At 44.0% G+C, this 23,342-nt stretch overlaps 1 protein-coding gene across 3 annotated transcripts in view; it reads right to left on the bottom strand.

Moving 5' to 3' along the window:
- LRRTM4 (leucine rich repeat transmembrane neuronal 4) overlaps positions 1 to 23,342 on the bottom strand; it is a 492,210-nt gene that overhangs the window by 169,815 nt on the left and 299,053 nt on the right. Inside the window, exon 1 of one of the 3 annotated variants that reach the window (XR_012897958.1) lies at positions 17,032 to 17,158. The exons of the other annotated variants lie outside the window; for them this stretch is intronic. The gene's annotated coding sequence lies outside the window, so the exon portion shown is untranslated. Of the gene's footprint in view, positions 1 to 17,031; positions 17,159 to 23,342 lie in introns of those variants that run through there. 3 annotated transcript variants of the gene reach the window in all.

Here is a 23,342-nt window from a genome sequence, read left to right as displayed (position 1 = left end):
CCCCTTCCACCCGAAGCCCCACCCCTTCCAGGCCTGGGGTCACTTTAAAAATTTCTGAAGTGTCCCCCCCCCCCCCATCTAAAATTATTGCCCACCCCTGGTGTAATCCATCTCCTCATCCATGTCATTAATAAAGAAGTTAAAGAAAACTGACCCCAGAACTGATCTTTGGGTCACTCCACTCTATACTGACTGCCCACCAGACATCCAGCTATTGATCACTGCTCATTGACCTTGACAATCTATCTAGCTTTCTATCCACCTTACAATCCACTTTTCCAACCCATACTTCGGTTACTTGCATAGCGCTATGGAAAGAGGCTGGGGAGAAGAAGGATTGAGGAACTGAAAGAAATTCATCTTCAGTTCCCCTTCTGAGGAACAGTAAGCTCGTCAAGGGTGCTGAAAGGGTTAAGCATTCTTCCACACAGGGGCAAGAGATTTGACTTTCAAATGGAGCCCTTCAGGATCCAGCAAAATCCATCATCCTAATGACCCAAACTAAGCTATTGAAACCAAAAGAAATGAATCCATAGAGTGGATCATTAGCCATGTGTGGAGTGTTGCTCCCAGAATTAATAGATGCAGTGTCATGCCTTGGGACTACTTTCAATCTTTTCTTAGACAGATGGAAAATCATGGAGGGAAATTCTAATTCTAGTTTCTCTTCCTCTTTAAAAGTTTGCTTCCCAACTTTACAAAAAGGTAATTTGCAATCTAACCGTCTGCTTGTCCATTCCACCCAAAGCTGCCATGAACTTATCATCGTTCTAAGCGTAAACCCGGAGCTGAAGAAGTAACAAAGTCAGTGATAGGACTAAAGCTGTAAACTCTTGGGAGGCAGGCACTGTCTTTAGTTAAATGTCTGTATACCGCCTTTGAGATCCGTTTCTGTAGGTGCCACAATAATGAACCGTGATCCCATTGCTAAAATTTCAGACTTGTTGGCGTCACCCTAACAGCACAATAAAAGGTTCTGGTATCTCAAGGTCAGTCTGTTTATTTCCAAACCACAAAGCAAATACTGAAAAACAATCAATTTTACATAGCGGTTAATACTGAACTTAAAGATTGCAGACTCCTAGGGCTCCCTGGTCGGGAGAAATCCTGGCCTGTCTTTATTTCCTGCTTCACTGGGTAGGTCCACACTGCAATCAGAACACGTGTTTGAGTCACAACAGCAGTGAGACATGGCATCATGGGTGGCGGTGTTTCGTGCATGTACCTTTGACCCAGGTAGACCTGACTAGCCTGTGCCTCACTGTTGTGTAGACCACAGAATCCTAGGGTTGGACGAGACCTCGGAGATCAACAAGTCCAGCCCCCAAATCAAAATGAGCTCAAGTGTATCTACAGCTCAAGTCACCAGTCCAGACTCTTACATACTTGTTCGGCATCCCCTACTGTGCACTGTGAATACCTAATAGCTAATACAGCACTGACAATAAGGCAACTTTCACACGTAGGTCACATAGTAGTCAAAACAGGGCTCGATCTAGGGTTAGAACATCAAGCATAAATTAGCTTCATGATACATTGATGCAGATAGACTTTATACCTGTGTCATACACTAGGAAATATTGACAAATGGTAACATTTGTTCCTATACGGAAGGTCTATGAATCATTGAAGTCCCACTCATATTCTGTTCTGCGGGCATAAGTGGAATGATTCCTTGCAATTTCCTTATAGCCTCTTAACTTTAAGCACATTCTAAAGTCCTTTAATATTTTAAGAGTATTCTGTAGTTTCACTCTCCCCATCCACTACAAGCGATACAGCATTTGTGTTATCCCTGCACTCTGCGTGATTAGTGCTAATCATGGTATCCTCTTCTCCTCAGTAGACGTCACAGTTCTTTGCAGAGGAGGGCAGTATTATTATTCCCATTGTACAGATGGGGAAACTGAGATACAGGGAGGTGAAAGCACTTGCCTAAAGTCATCTTGAAGATCAGTGGCAGAGCCAGTAATAGAGCTGAGTTCTAGTGTCATGCAACCAACAATTATTTCCAAATCAGATACACAACATGAATGTTGCAGAATTGCGCTACTATACAACATTGATAGAGATGAAGCCGTGTTAGTCTGGTGTAGCTGAAACTATACAACATGTTTATCTTGGTCACCATTCAGGTTCTGAACTTTCTCTACATGCGAGGGATGTTCAGATTTCTATCCACCTACTCTACTCTGAAATGCTACCACAGTGACTCACACTCCCATGCCAGTCAGGTGTGATGTTCCGCGCTGCATTGCAGCCAGGGGACTGCCATGATCTATCACCCTCTCACTCCAAGAGGGGACATGCGGGTGCATTGTTGCAGCTGGTTTCCAGTCAAAATATTTGAGATTTCAAAATTTTCACCAGAAATAAAAAAGCTCTCAGTTAAAAATAATTATTCTTTGTTATTTATGTCAAAGTTTTTTGCTAGAAAACTTCTCTTCCCTCATCCCGACCAATAAATCACTAATAAAAAACATTCAAGTGGAGTAATGAGTCCACAATGTAGTGCTAATTGAAGTATAATTCTCAGTAGTGATAATATTCTCTTCTCTGGCTTCCCTTTCTTCGTAAAAAAGCAACCCAAAAGTCTCATGTTAATTTTGTTTATAGCTCAGAGCTTATGATTTAAGTAATATTGTGCTAGTGATTTCAATCATCAGCATTATTAACACTGATCTTTAACTACTTGTGACTCCAAGACTTCCCTTTGCCCGTGGTCCAAGTCATAGAATGAATGGTGGCTTTTTCTCAATAGAGCAGGAATGAAAGGCTGTAATTTAATGATTCTCCTGACTTGAAATCATGCAACACTGAAAGCTTTACACCAATTTACAGTATATTTGCATTTCAGCAGAAAGTTTTAGGGGAAAAATGGGATTTGGGGGAGTGAGATATGAGTGAACTGCAATAAGCGAAGCCTTTTCATAGAATCACAGAATACTAGGATCGGAAGGGACCTTGAGAGGACATCGAGTTCAGTCCCCCGCCCCATGGCAGGACCCAGAACTGTCTAGACCATCCCTGATAGACATTTATCTAACCTACTCTTAAATATCTCCAGAGATGGGGATTCCACACCCTCCCTAGACAACTTATTCCAGTGTTTAACCACCCTGAGAGTTAGGAACTTTTTCCTAATGTCTAACCTAAACCTCCCTTGCTGCAGTTTAAGCCCATTGCTTCTTGTTCTATCCTCAGAGGCCATGAAGAACAAGTTTTCTCCCTCCTCCTTGTGAGACCCTTTTACTTGATATCAAATTCACAGTTTGCACTGTAACTATTAAAATCAATCTTCGCAAAGGTGTCGAAGAGGAGCAAAGGGAGAGCCAGTAAAAATACTTCAGTTCTACTATGGCACTTTTCACCAGTAGAGCTGAAGGCATTTTACAAAAGGTGGATAAGTATACATTTTCCCCCAAGGGAGGGAGTTGCCTTAACTTACATTGTATGCAGGGATGAAAGTAAAATTGTTTAATCCCCAGGGATGGGGAGGAGGTACCAGCATGGTCCCGGAAGCTCTTCCCCTGACCTCCTGATCCCATGTTAACTGGAGGGAAGGGTAACTGGGGCAGCTGCCCCCAGTTCTGCTGCTTTTCCCCACTCTGTCCCCACAGTCCCTCCACATAGCTGTCTCTCCTCTGGCTCTGTACAACACCGTCTCTGCCAGAGAACAGGCCTAGGGTGGGAGCAGGCTGGGAATTCTGCTCCCTTCTCCACTGGAAGGGGTAGCAGAGAAAGGAGCAGAATGCCAGCAGCTCCTCCAGCTGCTGGACCGTTCCCAGCCCTGCGGGGCTGCTGCTGTACAGACAAAGCCAGAGGAGAGGCAGGTCCAGGGAGAGGTTGGGAGCAGAGTGTCTTTCCGATGCGCCATAGAGGTTCTAAGCAGCTGGTTAGACTTTGCCGACACTTTCTTGCTGGTTCATTTCACTCTCACCTCTGCCTGAATGCGACCAGCAAGGCATGGGATAGAACCAGACCTGTTGTCCTTAGCTGGTCCACCAAGGAGATCCAGAATGAACAGTGAAGCCTATATAGGCGAGGCTGCAACCTCTGCAGGTAGGAAGTGGAGGGGAAGAGTGACTCACTCGCTCGTGGGCTGCGTACCATCTGTTCTGTCCTGGTCAGCGTGCAGCCAGCAGGGGAATCACAAACAGGGGCCTGAAAGATGCTGAAGATGTTCAAGCCTGGTCACTTTTCCGCAGTGGTCTCCTGTCTCTTGATGTCTAGCTAAGACGGGTACCTGCCTGAGGGCAAGCTGTTGGGAACTCAGTCCAGGTGAGTTGAATGTCAGAGGGCCATGCGGAGGATAGGAGCTGCCCTCTTTTGAGAGGAGATTTGCCAAGTTTTGTGAGTGAGATGCACAATCCTAGGGATTGTGATGGATGCTCAGGCACTCCAAGATGTCCGCATCAGCCTCTCACAGTTGAGTCAGTTCTTTGTTCATCTTGCTCGGTAATGATCTCATTTTAAGTGCCAACATGGAAGCAGAGCTCTTAGCAAAATTAGGCTATGGCTCAGACACCTGTTGGCTACCAAGTATGCGTACTCCAAACATTAAACTCATATTTCCAGATGTAGGTCAACATCTGATGGATAAGGGTGATGAAGAATTTTCCTTTACAGACAGGTTATGCCATAATTGCCCAAATCCAGCTACTTTCTTCTAAAGCATCTGAAAGCGCCACCCCCCCCCCCCCCCCCGAGGTATGACAGTGATTAGAATGGTCTAATTCAATGTAATCAATCTGTAGGCTCCCTTATTGTGTTATACAGTAATACTCATTTCTTTCCAAACAGTATTTTTAATGATGACATTTCACTGCTTGACCACACTGAATGTAAGCTAGCTAGGGGCAACACAAACCAAAAGAAATATTACAAAGCACAACTGTATCATCTGGGGATATAAGACTCATTCACATAAGAGTGCAAACTGATCTTTCAAGGTATTTATTACTACAAATCAAATATTTTTCTGCAGTGGACTGGACATCAGACATGCCAACTATGATACTGCGGTTTTGAATTAAAATGCTACAGCAATCCTTCTGGGCTTAGGAGAGGAGGGCGGTTTGATACATTCTAGTTACCCGTGCCATTCTCATCCCAAAAACATGTAAACATTCATTTGGTCAATTTGGGCACCATCCATGGTAAAATGTCACGAGTGATGGGCAGGATATAAGAAGCCGAATGGGAAAGCATTTCACCCCTATCTAACAATGAAGGGTCTGATTTTCAGAGGTGCAGGGCACTGCCTCCTGCAGTGAAGAGGCAGTATGCCCTAGTTCAGAAGACAGTGGTCTGGTACGGAATAGACAGATTCCATTCTTAGCTCTGCTACTGATGTACTGGGTCTCCATGGGACAGTCACTTCCCTGCTCATATGCAAAATGGGGACACGGATACCTTATTTGGGATATGCTTGGATATCTGTCGGTGAAAAGTGCCCTATACCATCTAGTTACACTGAAATCTCTGTGCTCTGGGTGTCTCTAATCTGGGTGCACCCATGGTATGGAGGAGGACGTGATTCTGTGCTCTAGCCCTCCCCCTCTAGCTAGGGGAATGGCCATGTGCAGAGCTGCTTCTGCTCAGGCTTCTCTCCAACTCTCCCTCGCAGTGCGGGGCACAGAGCCACATGTGTCTCCGGCAGCAGGACAGCAGGTAAGTGCCCCACCACCTCATGGGGCCCACTCTGGCCTGGCAAAATCTTTAATCTGACATATCCTGTTTCCCAGGGCTGTCAGATTAAAGAGGTTCAAGTGTGAAGAGGGCGTCAGTATCTCTGAAAGTTAGATCTTACTTTCTTTACACTGCTAACCCCCCATCCCCAACTTCATATGTAACGCTGACCAAAGATCTAAATGAAGAGCAACTTTCTAAGAAAGCAGAGCGCAATGAAAAAAAATGAAATAGCTCCAGATATGAATGAGTTAACCAACATTCATTTACCAGGAAATGCTTTAGTGCTGAGGGCCATATTCTTGCTCTATGTCAGACACATTTTCTCACTTATGTACCCGAGATGAGCAACACATAGAGAAAGAATGTTGTGTTCTCTCCGTCAGGAAACATCACCATCTTTGCCATGACACGAAGAAGCTGGAAGTGCATGGCAGCCAACTCAAAATGGCACAAAACCTGTCCTTTTATATATAATTCTTCCATTCTGGAAATGATGCCATGTATGTTCCCACATTGTGCAAGTTGGCACATATTCGTAGGCACCATAAGGTACAAGCAAGCACCGAGATTGTTTACTCTTTTCAAAAATAGCAATATTCAAGCAAATTTAGCAGAGCTAAAATTTTCTGCAGCTAAATCAAGAAGACATGAAGAGTCTCATCTTGCAAGCCATCAGCACCTGAATTCCCATGGAAATCAGTGGGAGTCAGTGATTGGTTTGAAAAAAAATTAACCCCCAAAAGGCCCAAAGTTAAAGTTCCATTTCACTAGGTATGATGAAAGCCGGTTCCTGCTCTAAGAGCTTACACAGGATTTCTGCTCGTTAATGTAACAATTCTATTTTCTCTTGTACATCCTATTGTTGAATATCTTACCCATTGTCAATGAATGAAGATCATGAATAAGAAGGGTACCATTTAATTAAGTTAATCTAAAGAACTATATGCAGCTTCTATAGAGAATTGTATCTTTTTTCCCCATGGACATTGCATGCAGAGAAAGAAATACGTGAAGTCTGAGTATTTTAGCCTTCTGTTCTATACCTCACTTTAGAATCCCATCCTGAGGGCCTAATCTTTGATCCTATGTCAAAACTCCCATTGACTCCAATGGAGCCAACAAGAAGTGTTGTCACCTTCCCCATCTCCAGCCTCACTGGAGAGGTATTGGACCTAAGTAAGAGCCTGATCCTGCACCCATTGAAAACTTCAGTGGTACTGCAACAGACCCTTACAAAACAAGAGCATGGCCCAATGCCCTCTGAAGTTGATGCAAAGACTCCCATTTGAGTCAAATGGGATTTAGATCACATCCTAAGGCTCCATCTAGACTGCAACCAGTACTTCCGAAAAAGCAAGCCACTTTTTCAAAAGAGAGCACCCAGACAGTTTGGATGCTCTCTTTCAAAGAAGCACAGTTTGCATTACATAGCGCCTTTTTTGGAAAGAGCACTTTTGAAAAAAGACGTTCTTCCTCATAAAATGAGGTTTTCCACGGTCAAAAAAACTGCTGCGTTCTTTCGATTTACTGTTGATAGAATGCGGCAGCAGCCTAGATGCAGGGGAAGATTTTTCGAAAAAAGGCTACTTTTTTCGAAAAAAAACCCCTGTAGTCTAGACACACCCTAATTGTTTTGCACTAAACAGATGTGTCTAAGGGCCCGGTGTGACACTGCAGAAAATAAAGGTACTCTAGGCACCGACTCAACAGGGAACTTCTGCACATACCTAATTTAAGCACGAGATGTCCTATTGAAGTTAGTTCACAAGAAACTTCAGCATATGAGTAACTCCTTTGTAATTATGGGACTAGTCACCTGCTTGAATTAGGCACACGCTTAAACACGTGGCCAAATCAGGCTTTCAATGGGTCCTCTAGGAGGCAGTTCTGTATTTTACAGAAGGATAAACTGTTATGTGAGCTTGAAATTCTTTGTCAGTTAGTGGAGCTAGCAATGGGACCCAGGAGAGTCCTGCAACCCACTCTCCTGGGTCCATCCACTAGACCAAATTCAACCCTGATATAGAGCAGTGGCTGCTCCACTCAGGTCAATGGGAATTGCACCTGCTAATCCCATGTCTGAATTTGCCATCTCTTTAGACAGCAATTGCTTGTGGGTGACTGGTTCTACATTAATAGCTGCAATATGCATTCAAGAAGGGTTGCCTAATATTCAGAAAGGCATGACTGTCACTAACACAAACAGTATTAGAAGAGTGCTGCATTATGTGAAAACACAAGACAAAATAAACACCACCTTGCGGCGTCTTGCAGCCATAAGATAAAAATGTAACAAATAATCAAATCTGACTAGCATTAACCATGGTCTTCCCTGCTCTTGGAGCACTGTTGTTAATTGCCTATGGAATTCAGAAAAAAATAACCCAAACCCACAAGCAAATCTGTCTTCAGCACAAAGTATCGTGAGCCTACGGAATTAGGAGCTCCAATGCCATAGCTAGCTCTTTAGAGAGCTGGAGAGTTTTCTGACCACAGCCTCGGTGTCAACTCCATCGGTGCTTTGGGGCTGGAGCACCCACAGGGAAACATTAATGGATGTTCAGCACTGAACAGAGGTCATGTTCTCCCTCCTCTCCCCGGTACCTCACCCACTAGTGGTCCCACTGATCAACTTCTTCCCTCCTTCCCAGTACATCTAGAACACCGAGAACAGCTGATTCACCACATTCAGGAATCTCCAGGTGGGAGGGGCAAGAACAGAGATGGGGAATGCTTGGGGGAGGCGGCAGGGAAGAGGAGGGGCTGGGGTTGGTGGAAGAGGTGCAATGGGGATGCAGCAGGGTGGAGCTTGAGTAGCGGAAGAGGAAGCTGGTCCCTATGGCCAACAATATTCGTTATTATGCAGAAAGGTAGGAAAGTGTCACGGCTGATGTTGCGACTTGATCCCATTGAAGGATTTTATCCACTTCAGGATTTGAGGGAGGTGTGGTCTGAACAGAGGACTGGGAGCCAAGAACTACAGAGTTCTAATCCGGGCTCTACTAATGAATTCAAATAGGTGGCCCTGGACAAGTCATTTAACTCCTCTGCTTTCATCTCCTTATCTGGAACATGGAGCTAGCCACCCCATTCCTATCTCCGAAGAGAGGAGGAATATGTTAGGGGAGGCCTAATTCTGTGCAGACCCTGAGCAGACATTTTCACACGTGTAAAGTACTGTACATATCTTCTGCCTGGCAGGATGATTGTCATGGAGTTATTATTGCACTGATTAGGAGTTGCCGGAACACAGCTGTTCAGGAGCATGGCCTGATGCCCAAAGGAAGGCAGAACTGGGTAAAAGGAGTAACCAATACTGCCTGCTGTGTGTGCAAGGGAACAGCATGGCAGTGTCCAATTAGGAAAACTTTATGTTGTCCTTGGGCACCTAGAGCAGGGCACCAAGGACAGATCCTTGAATCAGAACTTGACCCTATAAAATGTGGGAAAATAGAAGACTTGAGCGCAGAAGACAATCAGCTCAGGTGTTCCTCCAGTGTAGTCAGCAACCACCAACACGAGCATGCCCAGTTCAGTGACAGAGCATGGGAAAGGAAGAGACCCACTTAGAAGATGCTACACATAAAATCAAGTTAATGCTTGCGTAATGGACGGACATCACACTTGGCATCCACTCCCACCCATACAGAGCAGCCCCCATCAGCACAACCCTGATTAGTGCATGCTTTTCTGACCCATCATGGACGCACCTGTTCAGTATTCACAACCTGCAGTTCTCATTGGTTTTTATGGGGAGAAAGCTAAATCTTTCCCCAGCCATCTTTCTTCGCATTAAATCTTTTCATGAGAGTTGGAACGAGCGGCTCTCTTGATTAAACACAGGACTCTATTTTACTCCATCATTTCCAGTATTATCACTGAGAAGAAACACATAAAACGCCTGACTGTAAATGAGTGTGGTTAATGAAAGAGGGCCATGTGAGGCTTGTAAACCATCTCACTCTTTTGGACTGCTCTCTAATCTTTAGCGCTTGCAGCCAATCTTCCTTACAGGAAAAAGTGCCTCATTGTAAATGGATCTCTGCATTATTTATGTCCAATAAAGATAATTGGGAATGGTCGGGCTGCTGGAAGCATGCAGGCTGGCATGAGCCTCCCTTTAGACGAAAAAGTAAAAGGGGGAGGCTGTGTCTGAAATGGTAATGGCCCTGATTCTGTCCCCAATGGTTGCACTTGATGAAGAAATGCAAAAAAACACCCCAAACTTAACTTTGCTGAAACTACAATGAGGAGTCCAGGGGCGCCTTAAAAACAGATTTATTGGGGCATAAGCTTTTATAGGAACCCCCCCCACACACACTTAATCAGATGCATCGGACAAAGTGGTTTCATGGGACACTTTTTCCTCATGAAAGCTAATGCCCAAATACATCTGTTAATATTTAAGGGCACATCTACACTATAGGGAAGACTGATGCTGCCACAGTCGACCTTCTGGCATTCGATTTGTAAAGTAAAGACCCGCTAAATCGAACTCAAAGGGCACCCCCGTCAGTGTCTGTATTCCTGCTCCTTACAAGGAGAGGGAAGCCGATAGGAGCATTTCCTACCGTAGGCCACACTCTGAGGACAGTGATTTAAGATATGTTGACTCCAGTTATGCAATTAACATTGCTGAAGTTGAGTATCTTAGGTCGACCTTCCACTCCAGCGTAGACCAGGCCTAAGGTGCCCTGGGACTCCTCGTTGTTTTTACAGACACAGATTATGGCAGCTACCCCTGCCTGTTATTCTGATTAATAATAAACCCAAGTGGCGGTGCTTATACAAGGGCCTGATCCAAAATGCATTGACATGTGTTTTGACCCCAGTGCCAGAACCTCTGTATGCATATTTATGATAGTAAAACAACAAATACACAGACATGAGGAAATGAATAGACTATAATGAAACAGGGCATGGCTTACAATAAATCACTATTGATTTTAGAAAGCTCTCCTGAACCTGTGTAAATGATGGATTGAAGCTGATGAGAAAACCAGGCATATACTACAATATGATATGCAAAACATTGCAAAAGACCCAATGATCAGGCCTAAGCTAATTAATATTTTCCTGCAGCTCATTCAATGCATATCCATAAGGAGCATGGAAAAATCCACTGTCTTTGCCTATTTCCTTTCGTTAATTTCTTCAAGCTAGTTGGTATGTTCTGGGTAAATCTTATTAATTTAATGGCAGGTGTTTGTTCTCCCTCAGATCGGAGCTCAGATCTTGCAATTCTTTTAAACAGAAAGAAAATTGGCAAGACATTTGTTTACAGCATCCACAGACTGGCTGTTTTGTAATAACAAAAATATTACCCCAAGTTAATTTGAGGGCAGTCTATCTAATGCAGTATATCAGTCTTGAATGATTTGTAGGACTGTGCCTGCATAACTGAAAACCAGCATTGTGTTGGCAATGAAAATTACTTTACTGTAAAGTATTTGAGTGGCATGTGCACATTAATTTAATTCATTGGAACAGGTGGGCTGGCATTCACAATATAAAACTGCTAGCAAAAAGAACGAGCTCTTTACACTTTACAACAAATACTTCTTTCAGGAGTACAAAATCCTGTCGTGTCAAAAGCACCTTCCTCCATTACTCCAAGGTTCATTACGTCAGGCCTGCTGTAATAAAAATCTACCATGCAGAAGACTGAGTCATCACTTGCTGAATCACACTCAAGCAGCATTATGGGAAATCTCCATGACCTTCAGTTTCAAGAGCATGAGATTCCACCCCCATTGAGAACCTCAAGTAGGCTTTTATTCCTAACAGTCAGGCAATAGATCACAAACAGTGCACTGAAGCCAGTGACTGCCAAGTTAGTGAAAATTATATGCTAACTTAGAGGGTAGATACATTATGGTTGACAAGTGTCCAGTATTCGACTGGAACAACACCTGGTCGAAAAGGGAACCTGGAGGCTCCAACCCACAGTGCTGACCAAGCCATTACAAATCCAGTTGGTGGCACAGGCAGGCTCTCTAGCTGGCTCTCTGTGGCTCCTGGGAAGCTGCTGGCATCTCTCTATGGCTTTTTGCTGGACAGGTGGTCATAGGTGCTTTATGCACTGCTCCTACTCCTACTCCCAGTACCAGCTCAGCAGCTCCTATTGGCCTGGAACAGCTCCCATTGGATGCAAAGAGAGCTATGCCTGCAGGTGTGGGCAGTGTGCAGAGCCACATGGTCATACCTCAGCCTAGGAGTCAGAGGGAAATGCCATCTGGTTCCCAGGAACTGACTGAGGTAAGCCACAGCCAGAGTCCATTCCTTCTACCCTCTGCCCCAGTCCGGAGCCCTCTCCTGCACCCCCAGTCAGAGCTCTCATTGCCTCTTGCACCCCAACTGCCTGCCTGGTGAAAATGAGCGAGCGAGGGAGGATGAGGGAAAGTGAGCAAGGCTGGGGCCTCTGCGAAGGAGTGTGGCAGGGGATGGTGCAAGGTTTTTCAGTGTTCTGCAACTAGAAATTTGGCTGCTCTCCATCAGAGAGCCAAAATAATTCCCAGCGCTGCTCCCAGTTACAACTAGTGTAACAAGGAGAGCTAGGCTAATTTAAATAGCATTAAAGGCCCCTGCAGCAGAATGGAATTAGTTATAGTGCCATAGACTCATTCTCTGTCAGGGATGGATCCTGCAAGATGCTCTGAACACTGATACTGCAAAGCACTGAAGTGCACGCTTAACTGAGGAGCCTCCAATTGGTTGTGGTGGGGTGGTCTCCAACTGAAAAAAAACCCCACTCACAGGCTTAAAGTTGCAAAAAATTAGTATCAGAAAGGGCGCAGTACATTGCAAGACTGAACATTCACCTTTTCCTAAAACTACTGAAACCCTGAAGCAGGATGTAAGCCCGCAATAAGCAGTGGGCTCTGAGGCCCAAGCGGCTGGGTTCTTTGCCTTACTCAGTGCTCATCTGTTCCTCTAATTCACAAGGCTCTGTTGAAGCCAACCAATTTGGCACCAACACTCCCCTGGACTGATTCAGAATATGCCAGACTCCTTTAACGGGCTGCCAAGGTAAACCCGGCCATTTGCTATGGATACACTGTCCCCTTATTTATGGATTCCATTCATTCTTCTCATTAAGTGTTTCAAAATTAGGAAGAAAAAAATGTTACGTTCGTATTTTGACCTACTTATTTCTGAGGAGAAGTAGCAGCATTCTGGATGGTTCTATCTTCACTACAGACCCTGCAGCCTGACTGCCTTGGATTCAATAGGAACTGAAAGACAGGCCAAGGCCACCAGCATCCAGAGGTATTCTGAGGTTGGCACATAGGAAATGCATTACTTCATCAGCACGGAGGGTCACCTAGTTCCATATACAGTGTGAGACAAAGGCCTCTCTCAGCTGCTTCCAAGGAAGGTCTGAGAAGCCCTCAAGTCTAGCCTGTTTCGGCCCCATCTTTTCAGTTCCTTCTTAACACCAATACCAAATAGTGCCTTTTCCTAATGCAGCTGAACAACTGAAGCAGGATCCAAGCCCCGATGAGCAGTAGGTCTCTACCTCCCTGGTTACTGGGTTCTTTACCTTACCCCACACTCATTGTTTCTCTAATTCAGGAGGCTGGACTATATCATGGAGCTTTATAGCTCAGCCTATCTTTTCCCATCAGTCTGTTCTAATGTAACACTGGATAGCCTCAGTGTCCACATGTGCAACAGAAGGATTATCCAAACAAAACAAAAACAAACACAAACCAACCACCACCAAGGGATATTTTTCTATAACACGGCATCAGTCTATTGAACCATCCAAAGTTCTCAGCTAACAGACAGCTCTGGGTGACCTTTCCTCACCAATTCAGCTACGATGTCCAACCTGTAGGGAAAGAGCTGACAATTTTAGAGAAAGTTTCCATACTCAAAACCCGTTGCAAGGAAAGGAAAGTCCTCCTGTGTCTTTCTGGGTAATTGACAGTTTGGATAGCCAATCAGCTGTGTCCCTTACTTCCATTCATATGAGGGTTTCACCCCAACACACAATATAAATGTCTGATCCCTATTCTGTGTATTTCAGTCACTGAAGAAACAGAGGCAGATTTTTAGAGAATAGGAGCACCCTGTTCTATAGCTGAAATCAAGGAGAGCTTCTTATCCTGTGCACCTCTGGAAAAAAAAAATCATAGAATCATAGAACACTAGAACTGGAAGGGACCTCGAGAGGTCATCACATCCAGTCCCCTGCCCTCACAGCAGGACCCAGTACCGTTTTTGTCTTAGTTGGACCCCCAAAAAGGAGAGCCTATTGTTGAAAATATAGCTGAAAGTGCAGGGAAATACTGTATATACAACCTCTTCAAGATATTCTATTTCTCATCCTTTTCTCCCCATGCTTTATTTTAAGCTATGCTTTCTGTGATGATTGTTGCTAACCACAGTCATTTACTCATGCATACAAAATAAAGAGGTTTCATAAGATTATGTAAATGTCTATCAGTAAGAGAAAGGAATTTAAATACTTAGCAATGTTCCAGCTATGTTAATGTGAATATCAAAGATATAAGATCATCCGAGAGAAGCAACACATTTCAGGCTTTTACAGCATTGGCTCACACTTGAATCTGTAACATAGCATCTTTAGTTAGCACACTAGAGAGACAGGGGCATTTTCAAGAGTGCTAAGCACTTTTGAAACGGAGTTCTACAGAGAATGCAGCCGTTATCATCACAACTGGGATGGCTGTTAGCTGAGTACTTAGCAGAATCTGGCCTTGAGCTCTCTTGAAAAATCTGGCTCAGTGAATGTGAAATCTAGTCAGTTTAAAAAGGCAACTGCAGTTTTAGACACCTGACTTTGTGCCAGATTTGTCAAAGATATTTATCTTTGAAAATTTTACCTAGCACGCCCACAGGGTTCTGTAAATCACCTTGGGCAATTTTCAGGTGACCAAATTTACCACAGGTTGAACCTTTCTAGTCCAGCACCCTTGGGATAAGACTGGTACCGAACCAGAGAATTTGCCAACCCTTGGGTAGTCATGCTGCTACACAATATTGACCAACACTCTCACTGCTTACTGGGCTCTTAGAAGACATTTAGGGGTAAATTAGAGCTAAATAACAGCCCAGAACATTGAGAGTGAGGACTGGTGGCTGTAAACACATTTTATGGAACCACAGAAAACTTGGCCAAACCCATAATAAGTGGACATCCAGCTAATTAATATCATGCCAGACCATGGATGTCGCTGGACCAGAGAGTGCTGGAATAGGGAGGTTCAACTTACATGTATTTTTGAGAGTTTGATCAATACCTCCTTGTAAATGGTAAGAGCTGGGACCACCAAATTCAGTGTATAGCCTCCTCTTCTCATTACTTAGACTTAAAGCAATGTAAGAGTTTGATTTTGCCAGGAAAATGGGATGTGCCTGGAATGGAGTTGCTTCTCATAAAACCAACCAGAAAAGAGACAGAATCACTAAATAAAGTACAGTCATTAAAATTAACATAACCGAGGGTGTGTCTACACTGCACCCTTATCTCGAAATAAGCGACACCATTTCAGCTACACGAATTGTGTAGTTTATTTCGAGCTAATTTCAAATTAGAGCGCTATTCCAAAATGTCCCTTAATCCTCGTAGAATGAGGTTTACAGGGATGCTGTAATAGCAGGACCATTATTTTGAAAGCTATTTTGAATAACGGGTCTGCTGTCAAGACGCAGACAACGCTATTTTGGGATATTGGAAGTATCCCGAAATAGTGCCACTGTCTAGATACACCCTGAGAAAATGTTGAAAGAGACTGAACCAAGATGAGCAAGAAAGATAGGATAAAGCTAAAGTAGGATTGCTTCTCAATAAACCTTAAGGAAAAGAGATAAAACAGAGAAATGTGGAGTAGTGTTCTGTTTTGACCCTGCTACATCAATGCTTAAGGTTTGAAAACTATAAGACAATGTTATTGGAAACCACATTGTTTGTAAACCTTTTTGGTTAAAACAGTGAATGATAAGAGTTACAGGGATGAAGAAAACACTTGTTGGAATTCCTATTTAAAAAACACTAAAAAAATTAAACAAGATTGTAACAATCCCTTTTTAAAAGAAATCTGAAATAAAAAATTAACTTCATAAAAACACTATTTTTTAATAATACAATAATTTTAATAAAGCATATACATTTTCCTTTCATTTAAAAAAAAAAACCCAAACCTTAATTGAGTTAAGAAGCTGAGCAACGCCGGGTAAATCCATTAGTAGAAAATAAATCAAAATAGCACCAGCTGCTGCCACCTAAAACCAGACAATGGAAAGTCCACTCTGAGGCTAGAAATTCTTCCCCTTTTTCCACAGGGGCAAAGTTTTCATGGTTTAAGTGGGGCTTAGGCATCACACTGGTCTTGCACACAGAGGTGAATTTCATCCATTAGCATTATGCCTTTTGCAAATTGCTTAAATGGCTTCATTCCCCACAGATGGGGGATTAAAAATCACCACTTTGATCTTTTTTTTTCCCAAAAGGGCCCTAAAAACAGTCCCTAATTTACACCCTGTATATAGTAATAATACATAATGAGTCACCAGACTATTAAGTTGCTGTAGTAGGGTCAGCTGGCTCCCCTCAAGGTCAGGGGTGCCTCTGCAGGTCCCTGCTGATAATTTCTCCCTCAAACAGCTTCTTAAACTCCTCATAGGCCTCTCTTTGCCATTTATCACCCCTTGCTGGGAACTGGAGATAAGGAGCGCTGACAAACTCACCAGGACCCCTGGGCCAGGCGCATGTGTGGGAGGTGGTTGGCACTGTGCTCCCAGAAGAGGCGGAGCCTTGGGCAGAAGGGGCGGAGCTGGGACAGCTGGACCTATGTGCCATCAGGAGCTCTCCCCACTCCACGCCAGCCTGAATGCAACACCTGGGGCTCTGCAGTGAACCACAAAGGGCTACAGCAGGGATTTAAATCACCCAGAGTTCGAGTCCCCGCTACAGTAGTAGCCCCTTTGAATTATTGGGCTCCAGTGTAGTTGCCCCCTGTGGTGCCCTGCTGGCAGGCTTGTCTGAATGTATTTGCATAAACAAATGCTCCAAAAGGAAACGGCAAGTCCCCCTCTTGCAGGGGCACACCCAGGCTTTGTCTACATTACCCAGGTTTGTCTTTTGGGGTGGGGGGAGTGGGGAGGCAGGTCTTTAAGCACCTGTGAGTGATAAAAGTTTTGTCATTCAACTGGGAGTGTAGACAAAGCCTCAGTTTCAGCAGCAAAACTCCACATCCCAGGTTTTTCTTCTCAAGGATGCTCCCTCCCATAAGTCTTCAATTTACCTTTCTTCCAACCCTTTCTTCCTTGGAGTGGCTTGCAAAAGACAGGACAGACCCCAGATCCTACCTGTCTGAAATCTCAAGGTTCTGGCTCTGCTTTCAGTCCCCTCCATATTAGGATCTTCCTTCTAGGAGCCTTCTTATTTTCTGAGCTTACCCCTTCACTGCAGCTAGAGTTCCAGCCCAGGTGTGCCACTTTAGCAATCAGCATTGGCTGCCTCAGGGTACCCAGCCCGTAAGAAGGCAAGCCTCCTTGTTACAGCTGCCAAGTAACCCATTAAGCTCCCTCACCTTGACAGCTCTGCTTTCTTCTTTTCTTTGCAAAACTCCAGGGTTGGTTTGATATAATTTTGCATTAAGCAGAAATTAGCTTTAAAAATGGATCTCTGACTATTCATTATTTGTACTGTAGCAGCAACGAGGAACCCCAGACCTGGGCCAGAACCTTATTGTGCAAGAGGCTGTACGAATACTGGCATTCAAAAATAGATTCCAAGGCATCTTGCTGAAGAAAGGAGTCACACAACCTTCTGCAAGCAAGAAAATCCAAAGCAAAAGGCAGCTGGTCCATCTTTAATTTGCCCCACCAGTCTTAAACATCTCAGAAAGCTTCAGATCAGTGAATTACCTTGTCTCTCTATTGTAAGTGCTACAATAAGAATGAGCAATGGCTTAGATGAAGCATTGGCCTCCACCTTTGCATTTCAACCAGTCTGCCTCTGCCCCCACCCTCACTGTAACCTCAGCATGCGGCAGGTAATGCTATGCCAATTGTACCATAATTAATCTCTCTTCCTTCGCTCCCTCAAAGAATTTATGACAAACATTCCCGACATCCTGTTGTTACAGTTAAAAATATGGCAAGTGAAATATCTCCTGGCGGACAGGCCTGCAGCTCTGATGCACAAACCATTCTCCCCGTTTCAAAGGTGCTAACGATTTCCTATGCCAACTTGAGCAGCATAATAGGGCGAGTATGCCTGGTAGGAGCCCCTGGATTACCACCATGTCTACTACCATCCCCAGCTCGTTTGCTATACCAGCATTAGCATAAGCCCCACCTGCACTCCTCCAGCTGGACAAGGGAGGGGTTCAAATGCTTGAAGCAGTAGCTGAGGATTCCCCTCTCCTCACCCGGGGCCACAGAAGAGACACTCTGGGGCGTTAAGCACAAAACAACACAGGCCCCTTTTGGCTCCACCCCTAGAGCAAACTCTCACCCATCCCGGGGCGAGGGGGGCAAAGGGCCATCCTTCCCCTCCCCACCCCCCCATGGTAATGGTAAAGTACTGCCTTCTGGGCCCCCCTTCAGTTCTAGGGGTGTCATCTATTCTGGGAGAGGCAGGGGTCAAAGCAGGGCCTTCCCACAAGAGCGTGCACCCAGTATTTGCTTGGGTTAAGAGGCTGGCCTAGGGCTGATACTCTCTTCTGTCATAGGCCGGTTCTTCCGGTGGCCGATAACCACCCTATGCAGGGATAGGTACGATAGCTAGTGGCCGATAGCCACCCGATGCACAGATAGGTGTGATAGCTAGTGGCCGATAGGCACCCGAAGCCGGGACAGGTGCTATAGCTAGTGGCCAATAACCACCAGATGCTTAGACAAGTGTGATTATTAGTGGCGGATAGCCACCCGATGCCGGGACAGGTGTGATAGCTAGTGGCCAATAACCACCAGATGCAGGGACTGGTCTGTGCCTCTTAGAGCCATAACGTCAGGCTGCAGACTTGAAAAAAATGTCCCATTCAGTTATGCTCAGGGCTCATTTTCAGTCTTTTCTTCACAACCATGGGGGCTGAAAACTTATTTTTTCGGTAAAATTAGCTCTTAGAGTCTCGTGTAAGAATCACAACAGCAGGATCTGGGTTCCGAGGCACAGACCTAAATCCAGCGCGCGACAGCCTGGCATCACCCATCTCACCCTGACACACCCAGCGGACGTGCTGAGCAAAGCTGGGGCTTGGAGGGAGCTGAAGCATGATGGGCACTGGCGTTCTTGGGTGGGGGCCCCCAGCTCCTTGGGAGCCAGCTCTCTGCCAGCACGCATTACGGCAGCCCTGAAGCTGATGTCCAGCTGCTGAGTTGGCACCCAGAACATCCCCTCTTTGGGCTGGGAGCCTATCAGGTGACAAAAGGTCATCTCTGCTCCACCCACTCTGATACGCAACTTGTGTTGCATTGATTTTCAACACCTGAAGGCTTGAAAAGATAAGCGAGGTCACGGAGTCTTCTGAACAGCACCTTGGCTCATGACTAGGAATGGGCCAAAAAAATGACATGTTTGCCAAATGCTACAGCATTGAAACCAGCATTGTTATCCCAAAAGAAAATACTGCCCCAAAGAATATCCATTGGCCCATGCCTGTAGCAGATTAGTGCTCCATTAGCTCTGCTGGCCTGAGCAGGATAAATAAATAGACATATCTGGTTTTACAGTCTGCATCTACTCAGAACTGACAAGGAGTCCTGTGGCACCTTGTAAACTAACAGATTTATTGGAGCAAAAGCTTTCATGGACAAAGACCCACTTTATCAGATGCATGGGTCTTTGCCCACAAACGCTTATGCTCTAATACATCTGTTAGTCTATAAGGTGCCACAGGATTCCTTGTCACTTTTGCAGATCCCGACTAATATGGCTACCCCTCTGATCGTCGTCTACTCAGAGTCCCCCTTTGAAACCAACGAGACTAACTGAGTCAGAGCCGTAGCACTGGGCCTCTTTAAATGAAGGGCTAGATGATCACGGTGATTCTTTCCTGCTTCGGAATCTTAGGGTGTGTCTAGACTACAGAGTTTTGTCGACAAAAGTGGACTTTTGTCGACAAAACTAAACCTGCGTCTACACTACCGCTGAGTTCTGTCGACATAACGTCGACAGAACTCAGCAGTTTTGTCGACGCTGGTAAACCTCATTTTACGAGGCATAACGTCTTCTGTCAACAGAGTTCTGTCGACAGAAGGTGTTATTGCATATAAACTGTCCTTTGCGTCTACACTACCATGTCGACAAAGCAGCTTGCTTTGTCGACAGAACTGAATGTAGTCTAGATGCTCTTTGTCAACAGAAGCTTTGTCGACAGTATCTGTCAACAAAACTTCTATCGACAAAAGCCTGTAGTCTAGACGTACCCTTAGATTAAATAAATCAATGACAATTCTGTTTGCAGGGACTCTCTATTTCACTACACAAACAAAAAGAGATACTATGTTCAGTCAGAGATCATTGGTTAGACATGCTCAAAATCCATGCTAAGCAACACTTGAGTAACTTTTAGCAATGGATTTTATTTGCCATCTTGCGCTGGCAATATTATTTAGTAAGTCAGATTGCTGTTCCAAACCCCTCTATTCATGCCTTTCATCCAAAAACTTCCCACTGCACAAGGTATTGGCTAGAGCACCTTAAAATTCTGTTACAAGTTCTGACCCTCATTGTTGTAACTAAAATGGATACACTGTCTGTGATCATTCTAACAAGGGGGAAAAACAAAAATCCAGCGACTTTGAAAAGGACAGCTACGTGTTCAGTACATACACATTTAACAGACACCACTCACAGCTAATGCTCATACCATAAGGAGTGAGTAATGGGATCAAATCAGCAACACATGCAGTTTTGGAAACTCATCTATCTCCTGTAGCATGAACCAATACTACCATGAACAAGAGATGGGCTCAAGCCACCAAGTTCAGACCCAGTTCTGGATTTTCAACTTTCCAAAGCTCCTGGGTACTTGGGAAACAGGAATTCATCTCAGATTATTCAATAACATTCACATTTAGGTTAGGATTCTAAATCCCTAATATTTTGTCCAGGTGGCTGTGCTCCTTTCGATGATTAGTCAGTAAATGTGTAAATATTCTTGGTAGACAGGACATAGTTGATTAATATGAACATTCTTCCAGCTGAAATTCTGAATACATGGGCTAACATCAGATGGGCAAACTGGTTTGGACATAAAACTTCCCTTGAGCAAGGCACCTTGCTTATGGTTCTGTAATATTCAGAGACAGCCTCCTTTTTAGTCCCCATGTCCAGCAAGAAGGAGAGGCCGAAGAACATAAATGTTATGGGAAGAGTGTGATCAGGGGTATCTCGATAGCTGGAAACTGAAATGGATATGCCAGACACTTCACATGAGACCCCATTTGTAGCCCTTCTGGAGATTCAGGGGGTTCATAAAGTGGAGACAGGTTTTGGATAAGCATCCAAAACTTCAGAAGCTTATCTTAGCTACACCTGAATAATTGGAGTTTAACACAAACTGCAAGTGGGTTTTCAAATCAGTTCCTTAACATAACTATTAATTAATAGTTGAATCAGTACATTTTTGCATGTACCCACTAGAAAAAAAGATTACATTCTACTATCCTCCACCAGAGGGTAACAGCCTACTAATGTTACCAGCTAAGGAGTTACTCCATTACCAGAACCTATAGTCTGTGCTAAAGGTCCACTTATTAATTTGGTGGGATGCGGGGGGGAGGGGATCACCTCAACAGCACCTTTAATCAAAGGCTGTCAAAAAGGAGTATTACTATCATTTTGCACACGGATTTCCCAAGGTCACACAAGAAATGAGCAGTAATCTGGATCCAAATCCAAGTCTCCCAACTCCCATCCCCGGCTCTAATAACTAGACATCACCGATCCCCGAGGATCATTCATCATCCTGCCGCTGTGACATTTCCACCCAGAACTGTACATATTCTGCACCAGTGTTGTTTAAGTTATTGATTGAGCTCTATTGCTCTGCACAGCCTGGAAAGGATGACAGGGAAAACAGAGCATTTGCCTCTTGACAAAAAGATCCATTTTTTACACCATTTTTCTTTGCTGGTCACAACACAATAAAAGCAGATGTCAAAACATAGTATAATTATGTTTCACAGGGAGTTTTTCTCTACACAGATTGTTTTTCTTCTCTAGCATAGATACACCCAGAGTAGATATAGATTGAGTACACAGTTTCCCCCTGAAATAATAATAAATAATAATAATAATAATATCAACAAAACCCATTGAGAGTTCTCAATTGTTTGTATTGACAGCTTAACGTAGACATACAAATTAGAATGAATGTGAAAGCAGGGTCACTGGAAAAAGTGTAAAAGAGAAGCAATAGCTATCAGATAAAATAAGTAGCTAATGAGTTATTTAAAAAGGGAATTGCCTGGTCATGTTCTACATTAGTAAATAGACACCAGGATCTAAAGCCCATTGAAGACAATGGAAAAAATCCTATTGACTTCAGTGTTGTTTTGAATTAGGCCCTATAGTGGGAATAGCAGTGTTATTCTTGTTTCTTTACATTCCAGGGTTGCAAACTTGATCCAAAGCATAGCAAAGTTTCTGGGGCCTGGGCTATAGTAAACAAGTCAGCTCAGTTTAAAGCATGCAACTCCAGTTCTGCAGAATCATGGGGAGAGATAACTCAGTGGTTTGACCATTGGTCTACTAAACCCAGGGTTGTGAGCTCAATCCTTGAGGGGGCCATTTAGGGATCTATGGCTAATGAGTCAGGGAGGGTACTTGGTCCTGCTGTGAGGGCAGGGGACTAGACTTGACCTTTCAAGGTCCCTTCTAGCTCTCTGAGATTTTAAAATTAAAAAAAAATGCACAGCTGGAGTTAGCTTAAGAGCCATAGCAACATCCACACAGTGGGGGTTAACAGCAACACAATCAAATGTGGGGAATTGTTGGCTTTGCAGGTCTATGTTAGACCCACTAAATTGAATGCTAGAATATTGACTCTGGAGGGTTGATCTTCTTGCTAGTTCAGACATGTCCTGGAGTCTTCCACAGACTTGAGCTGGCTTTGGATCAGGAGATGTGTATTTCAAATAGGGCTGTTGCGGAAGGATCAGTCACAACTTACTTCTCCGTTAAGGTTGAACTCTGCTTTGCTCTTGCAACAAGAATTCAACGTCTCTGCTATGTAGGAAAAACAGTTTTTATCCCCAGCAAGCAGAACTTATTCAGTATCGAATTAATTTCCTGAAAATTTACAAATGAATCTGTTTATGAGTTTGTGTCCGACATAACTATAAAGTGGAGTATTGAAGAAATGTTGCATTCTGACAACCTCGTCTTCATCCTGAAAGATCTGCACACTTTCCATATAGTTAAGAATAACTGTCATCTTGTGCACTGGCAATCTTTGAAGAAATGTAGACTAAATTAAGCTTCATTATTAATGATTTGTGTCTCTCCTTCTTTTGATTGTATAGTCTATAGAGAGGTTCAGATCTCTTAGGTATCTCTTAAATGGCTTTGCAACATTAGCGGTGACAAACCACCACTAGCTTTCGTATACAACTACTTGGCATGCAACATTACTAGGGGTCGTAATCACACTGTGAAAGAAGGAAGA

This window comes from Pelodiscus sinensis, chromosome 28, assembly GCF_049634645.1.
Source record: "Pelodiscus sinensis isolate JC-2024 chromosome 28, ASM4963464v1, whole genome shotgun sequence".
In the NCBI taxonomy this organism is placed as follows: Eukaryota; Metazoa; Chordata; order Testudines; family Trionychidae; genus Pelodiscus; species Pelodiscus sinensis.
This window is presented reverse-complemented; position numbering and strand designations above follow the sequence as displayed.